At 37.5% G+C, this 20,894-nt stretch overlaps 1 long non-coding RNA gene across 2 annotated transcripts in view; it reads right to left on the bottom strand.

Moving 5' to 3' along the window:
- Positions 1-2,558: 2,558 nt before the first annotated feature.
- The window catches only part of LOC117680227 (uncharacterized), a 69,946-nt gene continuing 51,610 nt past the window's right edge, over positions 2,559-20,894 (bottom strand). Inside the window, exons 2-3 of one of the 2 annotated variants that reach the window (XR_009621107.2) lie at positions 5,599-5,657; positions 2,559-2,810 (exon numbers count right to left, since the gene is read on the bottom strand). This is a non-coding gene — a long non-coding RNA (uncharacterized LOC117680227). Of the gene's footprint in view, positions 2,811-5,598; positions 5,703-20,894 lie in introns of both variants that reach the window. The other variant, XR_009621106.2, reaches the window with a different exon arrangement.

The following is a 20,894-nucleotide window of genomic DNA, read 5'->3' as shown; positions in this document are numbered from 1 at the left end:
AGTCGTTCCTGACTCTAGGGGGCGGTGCTCATCTCTGTTTCAAAGTAAAAAAACCAGTGCTGTCCACAGACGTATCCATGGTCATGTTGACCGGAATGAATAAACACCAAAGGCACACGGAATGCTGTTACCTTCCCAGCAAAGGTGATCCCATTTTTTTCTACTTACATGTTTTAGGTGCTTTTAAATTGCTAGGTTGGCAGAAGCTGGGACAAGTAACGGGAGCTCACCCCATTACACGCCACTAGGGATTCGACCCGCTGAACTGCCTACCTTTTGATCAACAAGTTCAACATCTTAGCCACTGAGCCACCGCGTCCCTTTAATAAAAGCAGTAAAACATTACTGCTCAAACAATTCAAAAGTCAAACTAGAAGCAATAACAATAGAAAGTTGAGGAAGACTGCTCTATGAAAGGTTTCCCTCAAATATTTATAAATCAATCACAAAATGGAAAATGGACCTAAAGTCATCCATCCATATACAGTACATGGAATATAGACTAATATATTGGCTTATTGTGCACAGTCACTCATGCCCTCGTCACCTCTTGCCTTGACTACTGCAATGCTGTCTACATGGGGCTCCCCTTGAAGAGCACCCGGAGGCTCCAACTGGTCCAGAATGCAGCAGCGCGGGTAGTGATGGGAGCAACATGGCGCTCCCATGTAACACCGCTCCTGTGCGAGCTGCACTGGCTCCCGGTGGTCTTTTGGGTGCACTTCAAGGTGTTGGTCATCATCTTTAAAGCGCTCCATGGCATAGGGCCTAGCTATCTGCGAGACCGCCTGCTGCTACCGACGACCTCCCATCGACCCGTGCGCTCCCAAGAGAGGGCCTCCTCAGGGTGGCATCAGCCAAACAATGTAGGCTGGTGACCCCCAGGGGGAGGGCCTTCTCTGTGGGGGCTCCTACCCTCTGGAATCAGTTGCCCCCTGAGATAAGGAGAATCTATGAACTCAGTGTCTTCTGTCGTGCCCTTAAAACCCATCTTTTCCAGCAAGCCGGGCTGGCTTAAGAAGAAATTTTTTAAATTCTTTTAATCGGTTTGTGATTTCTTAAATTTTGGGCCAAATTTATATATATATATTTTAACTGTTTTTTAATATTTATATTCTATGTTCTTATTTTGGTCTGTACACCGCCCTGAGTCCTCAGGGAGAAGGGCGGTATATAAATTGGAAATTAAATTAAATTAAATTAAATTAAATTAAATTAAATTAAATTAAATTAAATTAAATTAAATTAAATTAAATTAAATTAAATTAAATTAAATTAAATTAAATTAAATTAAATTAAATTAAATTAAATTAAATTATTCGTGTCTTATTCTAATGTGTGTCCTTCTTTATTGTGTGCATATGGTATATTTGTATGATAACATTTCCCTTTTTTTCATGATGTCACAACAGGAACTGAAGCATGGCTTTTACTTGAGTTGAAACACATCTGCTAACAGCCACATCACAGAAGTATTCAATTATACAAAAGGGAATTAGTTTTAAATAATGCCAGAAGTGAGTCTGCAGGCTTGTTTAAATCTGAAGCCAACATCATGTCTTAATTGGCCCAGTTTAAAATGTTAGTACACAGTATTGTGATGTATGTTGCATAAACAGAGGGCTTCCTCACCTCTTTTTTACATGCACTAATGACCTTAATAGCTTTTACTAATTGTGGCCTTAGGCTGAATGGAACCCAAGATTTTTGAATCCTGAAAGTTTCTCCTTTGAAGAAAAGTCTACAGCTGTTTAATAACAGTGGAACAACCACTGGGCAGTTAGAGAATCTAACATACTATAGAAAAGATTTCTTTTCCTAGCAGTAAGTGCTTGGGAAATTAAATAGCTAGCCTGTCATTATTCACTTGGAATTTGGCCACCTACATTTCCAAAGCTTATAGATAAGTTTTAATCATTGTTCCAGCTCAAACAAAATTGAAATAATAGTACTGATACAGTGGAAATATAACATTGGCTAAAGTGGGCATGAGTTAAGGTAAATGTCCAACTGCATCATTTATCAAGGAATAAAGCTTTATCACTTCTTTCAATAAAAGTACCAACTTCCACTTAAAAATAGGTTTGTATTGCTTTTCTATGACAGAAGATACCGTAATAAAACTAATCCATTGTAGAACATGGCTAATAAAAGATATTATTAAAAATAACTTAAGGCAATATTTTTCATTAGAAAAAAGGTATAAAAGTAAAAGTGAAGCAGTGATTTGATTTATATATAAATGCCATGACATTTTATTCATTATAATGTGTTGTTTCCTTGGCAGATATATTAATATTTTGAGGTAATGCATCTTGGAGCTTGGTTTGGGGTATTTTGATTACTGAGAAATTAGGGGAAAAACAATTTATTCTTAATTTGTTTCAAGCAAGGAATAATCTGGTCTCCCCCTTCCAACTTGGGACTTTTCTGAACTGCAGACTTAAACAGCTTGATTCCACGCATTATATCAGCAGGAAAAAATAGCAGTCTTAAGAGGAAAGTGGCCAATGACCACAGTGTAGGAGGCATTTCCTATAATAACTCACAAAAGCAAATAGAGGTGGAAGTGTTTATTTACAATGAAATGAACTATAACAGGCAAGCCCTACAGTATAGGATATGCTGCCATAAGTCAGAAAATACTATTTTTGGTGCATAGTAGGAAAAAGCAGGAGGAAGTGTAAATATAGGACAAAGTCTTTTTATCCATTCAGGATCCAGTAATATTCCAGCATTAACTCTCAATTGCGTGGCACTTCTCCTCTGAAGTCTTGTTGTCAACGGAAGGTTTCTTGGACAATCAGCTCCTGTTAAAAGAGCAAGTGACAGCTGTGGGATTTTGCAAAAACAAAACACCTCAGGATTAGATTATTTTAATAGGATCTGTGTGAGTCTGCATTTAAAGTTCATGTGGAAGATACAGTTGATCTACAATGCAACAGTATGGGCAGATGCCGGCATCCTGGGATCTGGAGGTTCCATCCTTAATGATCGGAGGTGAAACCCTTGGTCCCTCCGATAGGGTCCGCAACTTGGGTGTCCTCCTGGATTCTCGGCTGTCTTTAGATGACCATCTGACGGCCGTAACCAGGGGGGCCTTCACACAGGTCCATCTTGTGTGCCAGTTGCGCCCGTTCCTAGACCGGGATGCCCTCGCCACGGTCACTCACGCCCTTGTTACCTCTAGGTTGGACTACTGTAACACCCTCTACATGGGGCTGCCCTTGGGATGTGTCCGGAGGCTTCAGCTAGTCCAAAATGCAGCTGCGCGGGTAGTTACTGGGGCGTCTAGATACTCCCATGTAACACCTCTCCTGCGTGAGCTGCACTGGCTACCGGTGGCACTCCGGATACGTTTCAAGGTGCTGGTGCTCACTTATAAAGCCCTTCATGGCTTAGGCCCGGGGTACTTGCAGGACCATCTCCAGCCGTTCTCCCATCGTCCTGTGCGCTCTCACAGAGTCGGCCTCCTCAGGGTGCCGTCGGCCAAACAATGTCGGCTGATGACCCCCAGGGGGAGGGCATTCTCTGTGGGAGCCCCGACTCTCTGGAATGGATTGCCCACTGAGCTCAGGACAGCCCCCGACCTTCTTTCCTTCCGTCGCGAGCTGAAGACGTGGCTCTTCCACCAATTAAACTGATCCGTTTGGGGGTACACTGGTATAATTTTAAATCATTTTTTAATTGGGTTACTGATTTTAATTTGGTATTGTATTGTGATTTGTATTGAAGTTGTCATTTTGTAAGCCGCCTTGAGTCCCTAGGGAGAAAGGCGGCATATAAATCGCAATAAATAAATAAATAAATAAATAAATAAATAAATAAATAAATAAATAAATAAATTGGGGCCAAAAATATTTAATTATTTTAAATTGCTTTTAAATTTTGTTTGTCCTTTTTTTATTTTGGCTGTTCACTGCCCTGAGTCATATTGGAGAAGGGCGGTATACAAATTGAAACAAACAAACAACAAACAAACAAACAACAAACAAACAAATGCATTATGCTCCAATGACCCTGTTGCTTTATGAGCATTGGTGACCAGTTAGCTTTGAGCTACATTTCAAATGTTGGTTATCTCTGTTAAAGTCTTGTATGGCATTGGGGCTGGTAATCCGTAGTACCACTTATCTCCAGTTGCTTCCCCAATCTGGGGAGATCAAGCAGAGTGAGCACACTTTAGATCTCGTCCATCAAATGGCATAATTTACTGGAGTTGGTTTGTTCTCCTGGTTTACCCTTTGAAGGTAAGCAGAAATAAAAATGACAATTTGGGGAAGGAGTAGTAACATTATGGAAAATGTTTGTTTTGGGAGGAGGTGGTTTGCATCAAATATTTTTCTTCAGAGTCTTCTCATTAGCTGGCTGTCTAGTTACTTTTTGTTTCCAGGCACAAGTTCAGACCAAACATGTCATTTATCTTGAAAACATGCTCTGGTTAGACTTTGTTACCCACATAGAGGAAAAACAATATGCAAATTGGTACTGTCTAAATTGTGCAGCTAGTAGTTAATAAACAACTATAAAAATGTCCTTAATTAGAACTGTTGTGTAATGTACTGTAAAAATGTGGAACCTCTATAAAGATGAAATTCCATTGTAGACTAGATCCCAGAAAAGTGCTATAAAATTCGCCAGCTTTGGAGTACCTCCACTGTCACTCATGTTTGAGAAAGGAGTTCTTGAAGCAAAATACTTTATCTATTTATTAATGAGATTTATATGCCGCCCTATCTCCAGCCGGACTCAGGGCAGCTCACAACAGTTACGAAATATCTAATAAAAAGTTAAAAAATTAAATACAAATTTCATAATTTAACAGTTAAAAGTACAATTAAGACTAATAAATTAAAATTAAATTAGAATTAAAATCCCATCAGTCCAGGCTGGCCAAATGAAACAGCCATATTTTCAGGTCGCGGCGGAAAGAGCGGAGATCGGGGGCCACCCGGAGCTCCAGGGGCAGTTGATTCCAAAGGGTAGGTGCACCCACAGAGAAAGCCCTCCCCCTGGGGGTCGCCAGCCAACACTGTCTGGCCAACGGCACCCTGAGGAGGCCCTCTCTGTGGGAACGCACCGGGCGATGGGAAGCTGTTGCTGGCTGCAGATGATCCCCTAAATATCCCAGGCCTAAGCCATGTAGGGCCTTATAGGTAATCACCAGCACCTTGAATCTCACTCAGAGGGCAACCAGCAACCAATGCAAGTCACGTAGGAGAGGTGTAACATGGGAGTGTCAGGATATTTCCATCATAACCCGCGCAGCCGCATTCAGCGTATCAGTAAAGTTATTTTATCTTTATATTTTTCCTTCAACACATTATTTAATTGATCATTATTACTTTTGCCTTTGTTTATTAAATAAATGCCTTTGGCTTTCATCTCATTTATGCTGCCACCAAATTGAAAATTTACAACTGATAGTCCTCATGGCAAAACAGGATTTGGAGAATGGAAAAGCTGAAGGTTATGATTATAAAACAGAGCTTATTTGTTGTGTGTGAAATATAACATGTTTTGTCCTGAGCTGTGAATGGTGCTTGGTCATCCTAGAAGAATGGGATGAACATGTACTCTCATAACTCTAGCACTTACTTTATTCTGTTTGCTCCAGTGAAGAATATTAAGTGTTGGGTAGAATGAGTAATGCAGCACTGGTAAAAGAGATAAAATTGGTTGATTGATTGGAATAGCAAACACTGGGATGGAGAAAGAAGAAACCAGAAGAAAGAACATTAGTCTATTAAGAAGCAGTTTATAATCTACCTGTAAATGTTGTATATTGTATGCATTAATCCTACACTCATTAGAGAGAAATAATCCAATTGAACTTTTCGTATACATGTAAAGAACTTTTCGTATACATGTAAAGAGCCTTGGTACTACAGTGGTTTAAAGCACCCTGTTATTAACACAGCTGCCTGCAATTTACTGCTGGTTCGAATCTCTCCAAGGCTCAAGGTTGACTCAGCCTTCCATCCTTTCTAAGGTAGGTTAAATGAGGACCCAGTTTGTGGGGGCAATAAGCTGACTTTGTATAAATATACAAAAGTATGAAGGCTATTGCTTAACGCACTGTAAGCCGCCCTGAGTCTCCGGAGAAGGGCGGCATATAAATCAAATTAAAAAAAAAAAAAAAAAAAAAGTCAATAGAGCTATGGAGTTTAATTCACTGAGTTTAATATCTGAGTAAATATGTTTCATAATATATATGGATGCTGAAATGAACTCCAAGTCTCAGTCATAATGCAAATGCAGAATAAAGAAGTAAAACTTGATTCCTATCACTGGTGATATAGATAGATCAATCTTAGATAAGAAAATGAAATTTTACAAGGAAAATTATAGTAGAATTGCTACTGCAAATTATTGAGAAACAACATAAGATTTTGTGCCATCACTCAAATTTACAAGGCTGCATAGCTATAGGCACTATTGATTTGTACATATTGCTGTCTTTCAATTTATGAACATTTGTATAAATCAGCAGAGATCTTTCTAAAAATGGAATCTCTAGAGATGGTTTTGAAGGAGTTGTATTTAGAGTCAAAACTCATATTGTTCATTTTCTCATCTTTTACAGATTCTCACAATTTAATTAGAATGCTCAAATATTGGGAAAAAGACCTTGCTAATCTACATGTGTAAAATGTGTACATATGGTTTGCTTTAGTTTATAATACAAACTCTTAAGCACATCTGCACTACCATCTACTGGAAAGGTGAGTAATTATATAGAAGCAGTCTGTTTTCCTTCATTTTGCCTATGTTATGATGAATATCAAGAAAAATGTCTTGTATGTCTAAAAAATATAGAGCTTTATTTTTACCTTTATTATTAAAAGTTTATTTCCAGACCATTCATAAATAAAGTTTTGGTAAGACTTTATTTGTTTTCACACATATATTTTATGAATAAAATAATTCTTACACAACCACTAATCTATTTGCTTTGCCACTCTTTGTTTCTGAAGATCTTTAGAACTCCTTCTCAATTTATGACAATAAAAGAAGCCATTATATCTTTGTTAAACTATATGGGACTTACTTCTAATATATTAGATGTATTCTTGCCAAAAGCATTAAATTGGAGCTAGGCAAGGCAGAATGCCTACTTTTGATTATTCTTAATTGTAACTGGAAACATTCTGAGTTAAAAGCTTCAGGAATTCACATTTCTGGTATTGTCTTCTAAAGTACTTTAGAAAGTATCTTTATCCTCAACAGTTCAAACAATTCCAAATAGACTCTATTTCAATTTTTGAAAGGTAATTCTATGAATCGTCCATAATCTCTATGTTTTTAAGATAGATTTAATATTAGCGAGAACATATGGTTTGATCTGTGTTTTCATTTTTTATTAGTAAAATGTTTTAAAAAATAATGTTGCTTACATGTATTTGTATACTTCTTTGGCTAAAATGTGTTAGATTGTGACAAAAGTTTACATACATGAAAATCCGAATGTAACAGCAAGGTTACTGATATTGTTAAGGTTGAAATAAAAATAAAATACTGATATCAAACTGAATTTATCATTACAATATAAAACTTTTTAAAAAAAAATTTAGTGAATTAATTCAATTTGTGCCCAGCACTATCCATATGATTCTCATATGGATTCTAAATGGTTGGTTCTAAACCCAAAAAAATTCAGTAACCACTCTTTTTTCCATGATTTATAGAAACATATAAAATACATCATATATTATGTGGGTCTAGATAGCACAAAGTAATGCAAGACAACCAAACTAAATCCGTAAAAGCGGGGTGTGCAACCTGAAACTCCAGGACCACAAAACAACATAGAAAGCTTTGTTTAAGATCACACTAAGAACAACAATGTGTTGCAAACAAATTGTAATTATTAATTCTATGGAAGGTAATCATATTAATTATATAAATTTTTATTTGAATTATATTGAATCGGATCAAGATTTAATTTTGACCTAGCTCTGCTTACTTTTTCTTAAGTTTACCTACTTTGTGAAAGTAGGGACTCTTGTAGCCTTTCAAAGTCTAAATGTTGCACTTGACCATGGAACATAAAATTTCAGAATCAATATCAAACATCCTTAAAACTATATTCTTCTAACCAGTCTCAGCTTTTGTTGATTACAATGGTCTGCCCATGAAGTTTTATTTACTGACTCCCAGACATAGACATGTCTTATATGCAGAGGTGAAATGTAAAATTTGTTACTACCGGTTCTGTGGGCATGGCTTGATGGTGGTGGGGTAATGTGACTGGGTGGGCGTGGCCAACTTTTTTAAAAAAAAAACTTTTCAAAGCATTTTTTCTGCAAATGCAAAAAAATACTTTGAAAAGGCTCTGGCAATCAGGTAACACAGCTGGGATCGTCAGAGCCTTTTCAAAGCATTTTTTTAACCACCTCTTCCACTGAAGAGGTTGCAGAAAAAAATTGCTTTAAAAGTCTCTCTGATGATCCCAGCTGAGTTGCTTGATTGTCAGAGAGACTTATAAAGCATTTTTTCCTGCAACCTCTTCTGGGGAAGAGGTGGTTAAAAAAATGCTTTGAAAAGGCTCTGCTGATCAGGCAACACAGCTGGGATCGTCAGAGAGACTTTTAAAGCATTTTTTTCTGCAACCTCTTCTGGGGAAGAGGTGGTTAAAAAATGCTTAGAAAAGGCTCTGATGATCCCAGCTGTGTTGCCTGATTGGCAGAGCCTTTTTAAAGCATTTTTTTAACCACCTCTTCCCCAGAAGAGGTTGCAGGAAAAAATGCTCTGAAAAGCTTCTGACGATCCCAGCTGAGTCGGGCGATCATCAGAGGCTTTTTTTTTTTTACTTTTAAAAGCATTTTTTCAGTGGAAGAAGTTATCGAAAAAATGCTTTTAAAAGTAAAAAAAAAAAGCCTCTGATGATCTTGCGGCTCAGCTGGGCATGGTGGGGTGGGGGCGCACAGGGATTTCTGCTACTGGTTCTCCAAATCACCCACCGCCAGCATTACCGAATTGGGCGATCCAGTCCGAAGCTGAAGCATTTCATCCCTGCTTATAGGGCTATTTTTTAAAAAGTGGGTGGGGGAACAAAAGCAAAGAGTGCAGAAACAGATTGTCATCATCTTTGCTTTCCACTCCTTAGTCTTGTTTTTAAACTTCTAAATCCAAATTCCAATTCTGTACTGCCAAATTGTCTCTAATCCAAATATTGACCAACCCAACCCTACTTAATTTCCAAGCTCACCCAAGTTAAGCAATGTTGTGCCACTTGCCTGGTCAAAATAAATCAATAGGAAAAAAATCATATATAATGCCTATTTTATACCAAAGACATATTCCTTGTGTGTCCAATCACACTTGGCCAATAAAGAATTCTATCCTATCCTATCCTATCCTATCCTATCCTATCCTATCCTATCCTATCCTATCCTATCCTATCCTATCCTATTCTTAGCTGATTCTGTCATAGTATAATAGATGTAAAATGTATTCTGCCATCTCTATTATTCTACAAGATTCATCCAAAACATTAGAACAAGGTTGTTGTTTTTTCTTTATTACAGGTAGCAACCTTGTCAGTTAATTTTATTAGATAAGAAATTTGAAAAGCAGTTTTCTCTAATAATGCTCTAATAACAAATCAAGGATGAGTAAAGATACAGAACAAGCAAATTTGTAGATTCAGGTTCAGTGTTCTGCTATGTGCTTAGCTTCACACTCTGTGGATTTAACCCATGGACTAAGATACCTGTCTTGGATTCTTTAGCAGTTGCAAATCTGTAAAAAAATATTACTGTTCTTAGGAAGAATGCCTTTCTACATGTTGAGGCATAGATTCCACAGAAGTCAGTTATATATCTCTTACAGCTGAAGTAATAGACACAGCACAGTTACCATATGCTCCTTCAGATTATTTTTAAAAGCTGGGTAGAACATAAGGAGCTGCATGAATCACTTCCAGCTCTGACAAATGGATATCAGTGTGTGCCTGGCGGAAGCAAATGTCAGTAAGAGCAACGTGCATAAATTCAGCACACTAAGTTCATGATTTGTAATAGAAGAACTATATTGTTGCTTTCCTTTCACTAGAAACCTTTTCAGAGGTTACTAAATCAGCAACCCAGTGAGTTCTCAGACTCTAGCAAATTATACAGAATTAAGTGAGGTTTGTGTGATGTGTTAATGGTACTTCTGACTTAAAAGGCTGCTATCATTTCCATATTTATTGGAAGTAAGTTTCGCTGGACCTCTCTAAACATGAATAAAACTGTGCCTTTATAATAAATTTCAGTGGTTAAACAGTGTATCGTGTTGCAGTGTCTAACCAAATTGCTCATATTTTCAAAATTGTGCTTCAGACTTTGTCCAAGTACAGCAGCTCTCTGTTTTTAGAATTACTTAACTTTTTAAGATTACCATCCAAGTCTGAAAAATAATGTCATTGGTTTAAAGAATTCCCCAATTAAAGATGATGAAACTATAAATTTGTCTTTTTTAGATGACCAATTGTCCAAAACTTGATCAGCTTTAATTATCAGGACCAGTAGTGGGTTTCAAATCCCGGCGCTACTGGTTTGCTATCGGTAGTACGGGGGCATGCTCGCTTGCTTTGCGCAGAGTGCAAAGCTTGTATGCGCAGAGTGTTTTTGATGATGTCCGAGTGAGTGAGCGGAGCCTCCCACCACCGCTACCAGTTTGTCCGAACCTGGGCGAACCAGGAGCAACCCACCACTGATCAGGACTGCCACTCAGTTTTATCTAAAACAAAATCTGGAATAACTCATGGCAATTTAATTTTTTTACTTGATATTTCCAAAGAATTTCAGAGAAATAGAAATAATTTTAATCAAATAAATACCAAATGTATTTCCCTCTGAAAATTGCTCTGTTTAAACATTAAAAAAAATATAACTGTGAAAGAAGTATGTATCCTATTGGTTCTGCTATGTCTTTTCTCAATTTCTACATGTTAACAGGAATGGGAAGGACAGAAATGAAACTAATCATGTGAAAATCAATTACAGTTCAGGAATTCTAATAGAAATCAAGGCTATTTTTCACATAAAACACTAACTGCATTCACTGCACACTAATCCAGTTTGATTTTTCCAGTCTTCATGAAAAAAAAAAACTGAGAGAAATGGAGATATTTCCCTTTACTACTTGAAATATCTGCCTCTCAGTTATAATTCAAGTGACTGTATATTTATCTAATTTATCCATCTTAATAGTATGCTCATTCTTAGAATATACATATGTTTCAAAAATTGTTAAATAGCAACTAACTTGAATTAGGAGTATAGTTTTTCCTTAAAAATCATTTTAAAATGATTTTCTCTGACCGGGTTAAAGCCAGAGTCATTCCTAAAATGTCAAATTCTATACTTTAGGACTTTAATACTTCATATCATAGTTAAGCTATGGTTCCTGGAAGGTTTAAGTTTAGCCTTAGCAACAGATGTTTAATGACATACGTGAGGCTAGACACATTTTCTCCCAGCTTCATCTACCTCACAGATTCTTATTGTGAGGAAAAAATAGTAATGGTGTATCAATTTAAACTAATTAAAGGAATTTAGGTATTTTAAGTAATAATTATCTAAAACTGTTGGTTTCAGGGATAGCCTATTCAGGAGGGGTGCACCAGTGCCTCATTTCAAAGCAGAGGATACCACTCTCTCCCTCAGAGATGCTAACCCACACAATAGATCCAATCACAGTTTACATCCCTATCTGCTCTCATGACTCAAGAGATGCCCTGGATCCAATTAACATGTGATTGAACTTATAGTACAAATGAACATAAATAATGGATTTTCTTCATGATAAGGACCTTGAAACATGCTTATTTTACTTCTTTTATGGCATCTTCCAAGTGTTGGCATTGACCTTGCTTAGGATAAACTCTTCCTTCTTAGGTAAGTAGGAACTACAGAATTCCTTACAAGCCACTGTGAAGAATACATTCAGCATTGGATGGACAAAGTTACATGGTTTCATTTGGAGTTGAATTTATGACCTTATACTGTTACCTGGGAGAAGTTTAAACATGTTAGTCCTGAAAAAATGGATAAGATCCTTGGTACTGTTTTGGTTAACAAGTCCTCTGGAAGATTTAGGATGGGAGAATTGCATATATTCTGACTCTACTTCTCTCTCACTGTCCGCCAATACTCCCAACTATAGTAACATTGGGGATTCACTTAGAAGTGGGAAACATTGTGCTATGGTGGTTTTCTTTGTTTCAGGGCTGGTTGCAATCAGTGCTGTTGATCTCAAGAATCAATCTAACCCTATATTCCAGCTTGGATGGGTACCTTCAGAGCTCTACTCTCTCCTCATTCCTTTTAACATCTACAGGATGGCAGTGGCAGAGATAATTCAGTGACATAGGATGTTGTATTATTAATAATTTCTCCTCTAAAAGAACAAGTGAAGCTATTTTATTCCAGTGCCTGGACGCTGTGAATGTCTGGATGGGGGGTGGGGCTGCTTTAATTCAACCCTATCAAGAGTTAATGCTGTAAGCTTGAAGTTTCCTGGATCACAGAATTGGATATTTTCCATTCTTGGTTCTGTATGGAATGCACTTTCTCACACAGACCTAGGGTACAATCTGGGGATTCTCTCAAGTCTTGCTCAAAGAGCAGGTGGTCATAGATATTAGGTTTTGTACAATTTTGTATTGTGCATTATTTCGCTGGATTAGGACATCTTGCTTGTTGTGATTCATGTACTCATCACCTCTTAATACACTCTACATGGAACTGCCTTGAACCTCATGAAAACTACAACTTGATCTGAATGCAATAGTGCAGGTAATTACAAGTGCACCTCAGCTAATATAACATTGCTACTTTGCAAGCTATACATTCCAAGTGTAATTCAAGTTGATATATCCTTCATAGAACAGGACTGGATTATTTGCATGGCTTCATCTCTGTAAGGACTTTTGTTGTCCTACCCTAATAAGATGAGCATGGTTTGGGTTCCATATCTGAAACAGTGACATCTAATGGGACTCATGTAGTGTTCCTTCTCAGTGTCAGTACCAGTGCCTTTCTTTCAGAATGCTCTCTAGCCCATTCCTATCCTATCTACCAATATTGACTTAGCTCCAACCTTCCTGGCTTTTAAGAAGACTATAAAAATGTGGCAATTTCCACAGGCATTGGAACCAAGATGAGTAATATTGTAAGCCACCCGGAGTTATCTTATGTAAGATGAGCAGCTAATAAATTTTACAAATAAATAAATATCCATCAGATAACAGGGGAGATATATATATATATATATATATATATATATATATATATATATATATATATATATATATATATATATATATATATATATATATATATATATATATATTATATATTATATTAATATATATATTATTAGTAATTGTTGCTATTACTCTTTCTGGTGACTTAATTTGCATTGTTTTTAAGCCTTCCACCACCACATAGTTTGAGATGGGTAGTCATGTAAATAAATAAATTTATGTTTGTGAATTAAATAGAAAAAAAGTCTATATAGACATAGACTTCTAATTCTAGATAACAAGATATATTGAATCAATTAAAATAAATTTTATTCTTTGATATTAATTAAAAGTCCATTTTTATCCAGTTCTTCTTAAGAGTGTTCTCTCTTTACTCAGAAAACAACACAACCTGTCTTTTAATACAACATGCATTGTTATTTCAACTATTGAAGGTCTTACTGACCTTTTCCTCTTAGAAGCACAGACTGATAATATGCAAACAGACAGGATGGAACATTTTTTAAAATTTCTATGTGCTTGGATGAACATGTCCTATGCAGGTCTATTAGGAAAACAATGGGAATGGAGGAGGGATTTCTCCAGATAATAATGTGAAGGGACACAAACAGAGGAACAAGAAAACTCAATATGAAAAAAGTAGAGAGAGGTAAGTCAAATGAATATTACGTCCAAGAAAATTTTTAAAAAGTCCTGGTTTTATAGAGTTATATACTAATACATGCACAGGATTAATCTCCACCCCAGGCCCCCCCAACGATGCCCTTGAAGTTATGTCCCAGTACCTGGAGGCTGTGCGGATCTGGATGGGGAGGAACAGGCTCAAGCTCAACCTTTCCAAGACTGAGTGGCTGTGGCTCCCGGCATCCTGATATAGTCAGTTGACTCCATCACTGACTATTGGGGCGAGTCGTTGGCCCCCACAGAGAAGGCTCACAATCTGGGAGTCCTCCTGGATATGCAGCTGTCCTTGGAGGAACATCTGACGGCTGTAACCAGGGGGACCTTATGTCAGGTTCGCCTGATTCGCCAGTTGCGGCCCTTTCTTGATCGGGATTCCCTGTGCACAGTCACTCATGCCCTCGTCACCTCTCGCCTTGACTACTGCAACGCTCTCTACATGGGGCTCCCCTTGAGGAGCACCCAGAGGCTCCAGCTGGTCCAGAATGCAGCAGCGCGGGTAGTGATGGGAGCAACATTGCGCTCCCATGTAACACCGCTCCTGCATGAGCTGCACTGGCTTCCGGTGGTCTTCCGGGTGCGCTTCAAGGTGTTGGTTATCACCTTTAAAGCGCTCCATGGCATAGGTCCTAGCTATCTTCGAGACCGCCTGCTGCTACCGATGACCTCCCATCGACCCGTGCGCTCCCACAGAGAGGGCCTCCTCAGGGTGCCATCAGCCAAACAGTGCAGGCTGGTGACCCCCAGGGGGAGGGCCTTCTCTGTGGGGGCACCTACCCTCTGGAATCAGCTGCCCCCAGAGATAAGGAGAATCCAAGACCTCAGTGCCTTCCGTCGTGCCCTTAAAACCCATTTTTTCAAGCAAGCCAGGCTGGATTAAGAAGAAATTTTTAAATGTTTTAATTAGTAGTGAGTTTTAATTGGGCCAAATTTATATATCTTTTAATTGTTTTAAATATTTGTACTGCATGTTTTTTAATTTTGGCTGTACACCGCCCGGAGTCCTCAGGGAGAAGGGCGGTATAGAAATTTAAAAATAAATAAATAAATAAATAAATAAATAAATAAATAAATAAATAAATAAATAAATAAATGGGATTGTAGACATACACCATGCAATAGGTTCAGTTCCCTCAGCTGTACAGCTACTTGGAAAGATGTTTGATTTATTATAGTTCTAAGTTGTATAATTTATTATAGTTCTAAGCACAACTGGAAACCTTTGCCTTATCAAGATCTCCAACCATGAGTAAAATAGTAAATCAAAATCAAAACAAATCAAACCTTTATTGTCAATGCAGAACATGTGTACAATGAAATTGAATTTTATATCAATTGGTTAATATCTTTGGTTGATAAAAGCACACAACTGGATAATTAGCCTTAGCTAATTATTTTACTTAGGATATTTTACTACTTATCAAAACTATGGAAATCCTTTAGAGCAGGGCTGTAAAACTCCCGGCTGTGGGCCAGATGTGTCACGCGCTGGTCATGCCCATGTCCGGTTTAGTGAAGGGGGAAAAGTCCCGATATGTCATATGACGCCATCATGATAATGAGAGTTTGGCACCCCTGCTTTAGAGAGCCTGGCAACACACAGCAGCACAGCTGAAGCAGTTGCCTTTGAATCATTAAAATAACAATGTCTTTTCCAAATTTATTTCTTAAACTGTGCTCAGTTGCATTTGCCTGTGTTGTAAATGTATGCACTACTAATGCAGTACCTTTTATTAGGAAACCTATAAAAACAGCACAGTTGCACCTTATGAAGCACTGCATGAGTCTGGAAAAAGATAAGTATACTTTAATCATTCATAGAGAAATATATGTGATGCACTTTTTGAAGGATTTATACACATCTTATTTTTTTTTCCTTCTGAAACTCAACTTGTGTTATAAAAAAAAAACCTATGATATAGTGCTGCATAATACACAGAACGGATGATGTGACTTTGAATCACGCTATCAAAGCAGATTCATAAAAGTTGATTAGGAATGGGAGCTGCTTCAAAGTAATGAATTGAACCAGTTGACACCAAATCCCTTTGGAGATGTGATGACTTTCCTGTTGCTTGTAAAATTTTTGCAAACAATTTTTCGATATTGCAATTTCAATCCTAAAGAATAAAATCATGGGGGTAGGGATATTGAGTGGGTTCTCTGACATTGGCATGAGAAGCCAATCATGAGATTTATCACCTTCTTAAATATTCTAGAAGAATTGTTTGAGGTTAAAATTAGTTTAGTATTTATCTACTTTTCCAGCTCTTACTTTTTTCATGTGGCCTCATATAAACACTGAGTTTATTCTCTCTTATGCTAATGCAACATTTTCATGCTGCTCCTTCAGATACAGCTGGAGTTTTAGTTCTCAATATTCTAAATACAGGTTCAAGGTTGAGCTTTGTAATTCATTATAATGGGGCAGGTTGAATACTCTTGGCAATGAATGGATGCCAGGCTAATATCTTCAGACACTGATCAAAACTTTTACAGCTCTAAAAACTGAAGTGGGCTGCTAAGGCTATAAGTGTTATTATAAGTGTTATTTTTACTGTATCAATCTTTTTATCAAAGATAATTTGTGCAACTTCAGAATAAAATATGGCTTTTAAATGTTTGACTAAATATAAAGAAGATATTCTCCTTTTCCCTTTGCCAGCTTACATTCAAGCTCTCTTCTGAAAATTGTCTTTCATAAGGAGAGACTTAAAGAAGCTTAAATGCTTCTCATTTCTATGTGTTTATAAATATCTAAGAGAGGGAAAATAAGTCTCAATATTTGAGAGTTATAGGTTTGCAGGTCTGTCATCAGCCTTTTTGAAACTACAGAAAGCCACCTAGTTACAAGATACTGTCCTTTAAAGCAGAGTTCCCCAACCTTTCTGGCTTTGTGGATTGATGGGATGGGAAGAGTAGATAGTTCTGCATGAGTGGCGGGCAAGCACACACAGGTGCTCAGCTTCATTTGCATGAGTGGTGGTCACGGAGTCCAGCTGCTTGTGCAAATGGAGCATGCATGCATGTGTTTGCCCATTGCTTGCACAATTGCGATGTGAGCCAGTGATGGGTTTTTACTGGTTCACCCCATTTCGGGTGAATCGGTAGTTGCAGCAGCAGGAGACTCCGCCCACCCACCCGGACGTCATCACAGACACTCTGTGCATGCGCAGAAGATACTGTGCATGTGCAGAAGCGCCGCACGCAAGCAAAGCAAACGCACACACGCTCCCAGTTCTGAACTGGTTGTGAAGGTAAGTGAAAACCACTACTGATGTGAACCTGTGTGCATGCATTGACCCAACATTTTGGTGGCTTGCTTCCGACTTGTTCAAGGCTGGGTAGTGAGTCACGACCAGGGGGTTGGTGACCCCTGCTTTAAAAGGTACAAAAATGTTTGTTTTAGCATTTGTTTTTAAAATTAGGGAGAGAAGGGAGAAAGTGGGGATAGGAATAATATATATTCCACAAGATTCCTCTGATTCTAGCCATAAAACCCAGTAAGTGGGGCAACTACAAACGGGGTGCTCTACAAACTTGTGTGAACTGGGTGGACACCCGAGTTTAAACTTAAAAGTTTAATGTAGGGCAGGCTTCCCTAGTGTAAGGAATAGTTCAGATATATTGAACTAGGACTCATTATACCAATCAAGCAAAATCAAATAAGCAGGAGGAACACCACACAGGGCAACAGAAAAGTACAGTTTGTCAAAATCAACCAGATCCCAAAAGGCAACCATAGAGAAAACTTTTCTTCCCTGCTTATTAGTAAGTGCAAGTACTATGGAACAATTCAGTATTATTTTCATAATAAATTCATACATTTTTATTTACCTGAAAAATTACAGGAAATGTTCTCTTGCAAACATATTTGTCATTAAATATTTAAAAAGGAGATTCATTTTAAAAACACCATTAGCTTGCCATCCCCTCATTTTAATTAAAATTGATTCTGAAAACAATATTAAGTTTTACTGCCCATTTTAATCATGCTTTCTTTTATATTTATTTCTACCAAGACTAATATGCTTACATGATATAATCGCTATACTCAAATGTAAAAGGCTGCCCTCTCCTTTCTCGCTGCACTTTGTCTCTTAAATTGTTTCTAAATATCTCAAGAGACGCATGTTGTGCAAGATTATAACACTGGATGTTTTTTTTGTAAGGTAATTATATTTCTTTGAAGGAACGTTAACGGGAACCTTTTTGAAGGTTACATCCTAAAAAGCTTAAGGAAGAAAAGGCATTTCAAAGTCTTTCAGCTTAAACATGAGGAACATAAGCCTGTCAAACATAAACTAGGATGCTAGCCTCCCTTTGTGAACCGCAAATCAATTTTTCACTTAATATATTTGCTTTTGGTTGACTAAAAGATGTCTCTACCAGAAGCATTAACAACTCTGCAATTTGCTGGCGTCAGCCAGGTCTATAGCCTAGTGAGTCTGGGCCTCCTTAAATTATGCTATCAGCTTTCAAAACCTTATTAGGCAGAGCCCATTTAGGTGCCACTAGTTTCTCGGAACTACCAATATATCTCTAATCAGAAAACCGCAGAGCAGCCAACCTGCCACTATCAGAAACCTCAATATGAGTTTGTATATTAATATTTTAGAAAGCATGTGGGAACACATCTCCCTGCTGAGCACTACAACCAGCCAAGAAACAGAAACAGCAGAAGCCAGTCACCAGTAAAAACCAGCCAGATATACTTAGTGCCATCTCTTGTCTGGTTTAGAACCTGGTAACCAAAGATGACAACATGCAATGACTTCTCCTATTTGAGCTGTGATGAATAAATTTATAATGAGATGACATTCCAGGATTATAAATAAAGTTATAGGAACAAAGAAATTCCTAGACTTTTAAATGTATCTTTTTTGTCTTCACATTTGATAGGTTTCTTTATACAATGCAAGAATATACAGAGAAGATTCTCCCCCCGCCTTTATTTTCATAAATAACAAAGATTCATCAAATCTATTTCAAACTAAAATAAAATGATAGCAAACTGAAAGTACTGACAGTAGATTTGGGAATCAGGCATTCTGTTTTTGTTCTGATTGCCTGTATCTTCATACATTTTTTGGGAGGAAAGAATGAAACAAAACAGATATCCAGCAAAGCAGAGCACATGAGCACAATCAAATATGGCTATCAATGAAAAATTCTGGAATGTATCAGGAATGCTAATGTATGAGGCAGCAAAAGCTTTTGCTCATTGAACAGGCAAATTAATGAATGTCAGCATATCATCAAGAAAAGAATTAAACATAATCCTTTCAGTGAAATCAAACAGAGTTTCCTCAGATGAAATTGTTTCACCAGGAGAAGCTGGTAACAAGTTATTGTCCTACTCCTACTCTCTTTTGGGAAGCAAATTTACTTGCTAAGGAAAATATTAAATTTCTTTTATGCCATTATTTGAATGTAACCCCGAAAAGACCCAGTGCCTTCCTCCTTAGCATCCTAAGTAGATGGTGATGATGATGATGATGATGATGATGATGATTAATCGCACAGTCAGTTTGGCATTTTTGTCTACCTATCGAGTCCTGGGATAGGCAAATCTGGATGTTTAAAGGTGTTACAGATATCATCGCAGGATGGAAGCTGTTCCAAATGAAGCCGCCTTCTGCAATTGACTGATGGCAAATTTGTCAATCCCTATGGTGTTCAAGTGGTGCTGCAGTTGTTTTGGGACTGCACCCAAGGGACATATTGCTATTGGTACTCTTGCTTGCCTTTGCCATAGTCTTTCTATTTCTATTTCTATTATTTCTATTATTCTTATTATTATCTCTTTATTATCTCTTTTATTCATTAAACATGAAACTCAGTCAACTGGACATTTAAAAATGTGTCACAAATATCATTGACTGGTGCTAATGGTTGCTGCAAGTGTCCTAGGTATCAACCAAGTATTTTCTTAAAATATATGATGTTCCGAGTTCCACAAGACCTTCACCATCTCATTTTTGGTAACTTTTTCCACTTTATGTTCCCATGACTTTTAGGATACAGGTAGCCTGTATTTTTGACATAATGACCAGTGAACTAATTTAGCAATTTGATCATGTCTAGCTTTGTAATCAGTTCCACGATTTTGCTGCATTCACATATTAAATGTGAAAGTTTCAACTTTGTTGTTGCAAAGTCAGCAGTTTGGATTGTCAGTGGATTTTTGTATCTTCACTTTCATGGCATTAATTTGTAGTGCTTGTTCTTAAGCAGCAAGTATTAAACCTTCCATTTCTTTCTTGATGGTTCCCACCATTGTTGTTGTTGTTGTTGTTGTTGTTGTTGTTGTTGTTGTTGTTGTAAGACCATTGGATGTACTATGCTAGATCAAATATCAACCTAAATAGCCCTTCATTCTATTCAAGCAATATAAATCTAGATGTTTAGGGAAAATCAACAAGCATATTTTCTTCAGTATGTAAAATATGTTTCATTCAATATTAGTCATATATAGTTGTTGCAACTGGTAACCATTTATAGCCTTAATCATCACTATATTTGTCCCTCATCCACTTAACTGTTTGTGTGTAGGCAAACATCCATTTATACCCTACAAGCCAGGGGTGAAATGCTACCAGTTCAGACCGGTTCAGCCAAACTGGTAGTGATGGCGGCGGGTGGTTTGGAGAACCGGTAGTGACAATAGTGCGAGGCTCCAGCCAATCGCCCGGTCATCATTACTTCCTGGTTTTAACCAGAAAATAACCTGTTTTTTACCCTCTGCACTTACGTAGAAGGGTTGTGCATGTGCAGAGGGTACAGGCGCATGTGGAGCGTGCACTTCCAAACTGGTGGGAAAAGTTAGTAAATTTCACCCCTGCTACAAGCTGAATCTAATAGATTTCTATCATTAGTGGTTCTCAGTCACTTTGAAAGCATAAGAGAGCAGGAATATCCCATGCTTGTAACCTAATTCAAAAAAGAAGCAAACTCA

The sequence above is a fragment of the Pantherophis guttatus genome, chromosome 8, assembly GCF_059756535.1.
Source record: "Pantherophis guttatus breed Tessera chromosome 8, ASM5975653v1, whole genome shotgun sequence".
Taxonomy (NCBI): domain Eukaryota; kingdom Metazoa; phylum Chordata; class Lepidosauria; order Squamata; family Colubridae; genus Pantherophis; species Pantherophis guttatus.
The sequence above is the reverse complement of the archived record's forward strand: the minus strand, read 5'-3'. Positions and strand labels throughout refer to the sequence as shown.